We start from the raw sequence: 6,000 nt of genomic DNA on the forward strand, positions 1-6,000 counted from the left end.
AATCTTAGGGTGACTTGTGATCAACAAGTTGCTTGAAACTGATCTACAAGAGCTGTTGCTGTTCTTTTACTTTTAGCTGTTGCTCTTCTTTGTGTGTACGAACTTTGTGCTGTGTATGTTACAGCTGGTTCAGCAATTGCGTATCAGCAATTGCCTTAGCAATTAACCTGCTCTTTATATGTAGAATGGTGTTTAATGGTACATGCAGTTCTCTTGTCTGGAGTTTTGGTCATTTGTTTCTATGTTTTATGCTTTTGCAGTAGCAATTGAATCTTGTTATTCTATGCTTTTTATGTGTTGATAATTGAGTAACACTTTTATTTTTTCTGAACAAGTCAGTACGTCAGAGCTGTCTTTCTACATTTATGCTTCGTACTTCCTAGAAATTTCATGATCTTCCTATGCATGCAGGTTCTGAGTTTTTCTCCGTTTGTGGCTACCTAGGATTGGATCTTTAAATTAATTATCCTATATAAAACACCTAGTTTTTCTCTGTTTGTGGCTCTAGAGAATAAATAAACTTGCTTGAACTTTGTCTAAACTAAGCCTATCTAGGACTTCTTTTAGACTTTTTAATTCAACTTCTCTCACCTCTAAAGCAGTATGGATTGAATATGGTTTTGTGTCCTCAAGTTGCAGATGTATATTAGCAAGATCAAGTTCCCTTATTTGTTTTGACTGTACATAAAAATAAAAAGAAGACGTAGAAAAGAAAATTAGACCAAAAGTACTAGCTATATAGACATTATAAGCAAATAGGATTGGCAATTTAAAGTGCTCACTTGTATGTCTAGTGTTTTTGTAATCTGAACTTCAAGATGGTTAAGTTCTTGGATTAGTTTTTCTGCCTTTGCTCTTTTGAATTCTGATTCTGGCTCTTTTCTGATTCTGATTCGATTTTGAATTATTTTGAATAAAATAAATAGGAAAGAGTGAGTTAGGGCGGGGAGCAGCAAGGATATGTTTGAAAGAAAAAATGATGAACTTAAGGCCACTGATCTGCCACTCCAAAGGGCCATCACCATAATAATATTAAAGTTTTCTTGAAAGTTGAGCAGCTCCTGGAAGTTGTGCAAGCAAAAGTAGAATCTGGTAATGATAACTACTACTATTACTCTATGACTTACTCATGTCTTAACTTTGAATTTCAAAGAACTAAATTAGACTTAGTTTATCAATTTAACATTGAATGTTGTTGTATTATGTTGTGTTGCAGTCTGCAATGAAGACATGGAGTGTTTTGGTTTTGCTAGAATTGGAAGTGAAGATCAGATCATTGTGGCTGGTACAATGAAGCAACTTCAATTGCATGTTTTTTTCCTATCAAATAGTACTGTAGGAGTGTGCAACTACTCAAATTTTGACGTGTTATTATGTAAAAAGTTAAACTCTTTAATATTTTGTGCTGAAAGTAGTAACTTTTCAATATGTTGAATATTTAAGACTACTTGAATACTTAAAGAACATTTTGTTGTTGATGACAGTGTTGAATGTTTTAAACTAATTTGTGGATTGTTAATACAATGTTGAATGTTTTTACTTTTTGTTATTTGAAAATCAAGTTCATTTGATGATGCTATTATATATTAGAAAGCTAATTTTAATTATATAAAAAATTAAAATATAATAGAATAAATTAGTATTTTATAAATGAATATATAATGCGAATTTTAACTTATCTAAATATTAAAATAATACGAAAAATTTGTTATAATATCTATTACAATAACACTTTTTATGTAAAGAATTTTGTTATGCAAACTTCATTATATAACACAAATTTATAATCGGCTATAAATAATATAATTAAACACTTATCTGTTTATTAAAATGACACAGAAAGTGTGTTATCGTTGATAGTATAATAACACATTTGTATAACAATGATAAAGTGTTATGTAAAGTACCCTGATCTACGATAACATAGTCGGTTTTAACACATCAAAAAGTGTTATGGTATGTTTTGATAACACATTTTTGGTGTTATTAAAAGCATTTTTTCTTGTAGCGAACCCTATTTTTGCCGCTTAGGTCGGCGGGTTGTAACTTTTGTACTGTAATGACCATTTTGGATTGTAAATAACTTGTAAACGTTTATATGGGCCCATGAACAATTTTATGTTTTAAATAAAATATATCCTTTCCTTTTGATTGGTTTTCCACCTTAACCTATTAATAACACCTAGATGCACGTTTATAATCAATGAACTCGATTAGCGAGTTAAGCACGATTCAAAGCTCACAGTAATGGTCTTGGAGTAACCAGGGTGTTACAACTTGGTATCAGAGCGTGCAAAGGTTTAGGGTTCCTGTAGACTGGCTAGGCATGTACACTCACCACTGAAGACAAGCTCGACTCATGGTTTGGTAACTATTTATGTGGTTATATATGTAATTGCTTAAATATAGTATAAATGTTTACCTATCTACACGAGATACCTTGATAAGGCTGCCCCTTGACTACTGCATCATCAGCAAGAACATGCTTATTAGTGGTAATATTGTTGGAACATGCTTAATAGTATTGTTCATTGTGAATTATTATTTGATACATGTTAAATGCTAAATGCTGTGATCATGTATCCATCTATATATTTGTATAACTATGGAATATGGTAATTATCTGCTTGTTCTTGGACCGTGAGGCGGCAATAGGTTTAGTTATCACTGCCTAACTAGCCGTATTGACTATTGCATCAAGATTTAAGTTGTAAGAATGATTCAAAGACAGACAGATTCAGCAGCTGACCAGGAAGATCAAGGCTAGAATAACTGGCAGGGTCAGGAGAATGACCATAGTCAGATTCCACAGCCAACTCCTGAGAACTAGCAACAATTGTTTAATGACTTGTAGGCCACGGTATTGAGGCATGGAGAAAAACTCCACCTCCTGAGACAATAGCAGGTTCCTACAGCAGCCAGTGTACCTGAGGCACCCCCTGCATCGGTAGCAGCAGTTGAGCAGCTGCCAGAGGTTGGAAATAAATGAGAGCCTCTTTATGAAAGGTTCAGGAAGCAGCAACCTCCAGTGTTTGAAGGCAGTGCAGATCCTACTAAAGCTGACCAATGGATGAGCATGATTACCACCATCCTTGACTTTATAAGGGTGACAAGTAATGAGAGGGTGGCTTGTGCCACATATATGTGTTCGGGAGGATGCCAAAATTTGATGGGAGGTTATATCCTAGACCAGAAATATCAATGCCCTGAGTTGGGAAGAGTTTAGACTTTGTTCAATGAGAAGTACTATAATGATGCCATCAGGATTGCAAAAGTTGAGGAGTTTATAAGATTACTTCAGGGAAGTTTATCAGTGACTGAGTATGCCCTGAAGTTTGATCGGCTGGAAAAGTTTGCCATGGAGCTGGTGTCCACTGATGGGACCAGAAGGGAGAGGTTACTCCAGGGGCTACAGCCTAGACTAGCCCAAGATGTTCGTATTACCACTATGGCAGGGGTTACTACCTATGCATAGGTGGTTGAAAAGGCACTCACAGCTGAGAGTGCAAAGAAAAAGATTTGGCGAGACAATGCAGCCAGAGAAGAGTTTAGGAGGACATGTTCTCCATTTGTGGGTTCTGGTAGGGGCGGAGGCCCCAGTGATTAGAAGAGGAAGGTTCCTGATACCTTCCCAGCTCCAGGTCCTGATAGGTGACCCTGTGGTATTTCAATGGGCCGCTAGAGTGGTAGTGAGGCCTGGAAGACTTATCCCGAATGCCCCAGGTGCAAGAGGCGTCATTTGGGAGAGTGTAGGGCAAGGGCCTGCTTTTTATGTAGAGTAGTGGGTCATCTCAAGAAAGATTGCCCTAAGGCAAGAAAGGAAGAACCCAGAAAAGCGGACAGCTTAGCCCCATCTCGAGTGTTCGCGTTGACACAAGTAGAAGCTGAGGCTTCACCCTCAGTAGTTACAAGTCAATTTCTTAGTGCTGGAACCCCTTATAATGTTTTGATTGATTCTGGTGCTACACATTCTTTTGTTGCTCGTAGAATTATTGATAGACTGTGTAGACCATGTGATTATTATGTTGTGGGATTTGGAACCTTATTACCCACTGGGGAGTTAGTAATATCCAGGAGATGGGTCAGATCTTTGCCAGTGACAGTGGAGGGCAGAGAGTTGTCAGTGGATTTGATAGAGTTAGTTATGACTGACTTCGACATGATTCTGGGTATGGATTGGTTAGTGAAGTATGGGGCAACCATTGATTGCAGGAGGAAGATGGTCACCTTTGAGCCTGAAGGTGAGGATCCTTTTGTGTTTGTTGGTACTGTGCATGGACCCCGTATACCTATGATTTATGTTCTGAGGCTAGAGATCTATTAGAAGGAGGTTGCATAGGATTCTTAGCCATCGTGGTTGACATCACTCAGGTCATGCCAGTGAAACCAAAAGAGACCAGACTAGTCTGTGAATTCCTGGATGCATTTCCAGAAGATTTGACAGGGTTGCCACCACACAGAGAGATTGAGTTCGTGATAGAACTGGCACCAGGGACGGAGCCAGTGTCTAGAGCACCTTACAGAATGGCCCCAGCTGAGTTAAAAGAACTGAAAGTGCAATTGCAAGAGCTGTTGGATTTGGGTTTTATCAGACCTAGTTTCTCACCTTGGGGTGCGCTAGTTCTGTTTGTGAAGAAGAAGGATGGTTCTCTGAGGATGTGTATTGATTACAGAGAACTGAATAAGTTAACAATTAAGAAGAAGTATCCTCTGCCAAGGATAGATGATCTGTTTGATAAGTTGCAAGGTAAAAATTTATTCTCAAAGATAGAGCTTTGTTCTGGTTATCATCAGTTGAGGGTCAAGGAGGGAGACATACCAAAGACTGCTTTTCACACTAGGTATGGGAATTATGAGTTCTTAGTCATGTATTTTGCATTGACTAATGCCCCAACTGCTTTTATGGATCTGATGAACATAGTGTTCAAGGATTATCTAGACTAGTTTGTGATTGTCTTCATAGATAATATCCTGGTTTACTCTTAGTCATAGTCAGAGCATGAACAACATCTGAAATTGGTTCTACGAAGACTGAGAGAACATAGAATGTTTGCAAAGTTAAAAAAAATGTGAGTTCTGGTTATCTCAGGTATCTTTTCTTGGGCACATTTTCAGTAATGGGGGGATTAAAGTAGATCCAACCAAGATAGAGGCAGTTAGAGATTGGCCAAGGCCAAATAATGCTTCTGAGGTGAGTAGTTTCCTTAGATTGGCAGGTTATTATAGGCGTTTCATGGAAGGGTTCTCTAATACTTCATTGACTGAGCTGACACGCAAGAATTAGAAGTTTGTGTGGTCAGACAGGTGTGAGAACAACTTCCAGGAACTAAAGCAGAGATTAATTACAACTCCAGTTCTGAGTCTTCCAATAGATCAGGAGAAGTTTATGATTTACTGTGATGCTTCACATCAAGGTTTGAGCTGTGTTCTGATGAATTTAGGGAAGGTAATTGCTTATGCTTCACGTCAGTTGAAGGAGTATGAACAGAGATATCCTACTCATGATTTAGAGTTGGCGGCTGTGGTCTTTGCTTTAAAGGTATGGAGGCATTACCTTTATGGGGAGAAGTGTGAACTTTACACTGACCACCAGAGCCTGAATGTACTTCTTCACACACAAAGACCGGAATATACGACAAAGGCATTGGCTGGAGTTAGTAAAGGATTATGACTATGAGATTTTGTATCATCCAGGAAAGGCCAGCGTGGTAGCTGATGCCTTAAGCCGAAAGGGTCCGGGGTAGATCTATAGTGCGAGGCTGATAGTCAGAGAGTTAGCAGATGATATGACCAGAGCTGGTGGGAAAGTTGGCCAATATTACACTACAGTCTACACTGTTGGAGATGATAAAGGAGGGTTAGTTGGATGATCCATAGTTGATCAAGATTAGAGAGGATGTTTTGGCTGGAGTATCCAGAGATTATACAGTGCCTGAGATGGGATTCTTGAAGTACAAGGTCGGATATGTGTTCCATTAGACACTTCTTTGAGGCGAGAGA

Source organism: Humulus lupulus, chromosome 9, assembly GCF_963169125.1.
Source record: "Humulus lupulus chromosome 9, drHumLupu1.1, whole genome shotgun sequence".
Lineage (NCBI taxonomy): Eukaryota > Viridiplantae > Streptophyta > Magnoliopsida > Rosales > Cannabaceae > Humulus > Humulus lupulus.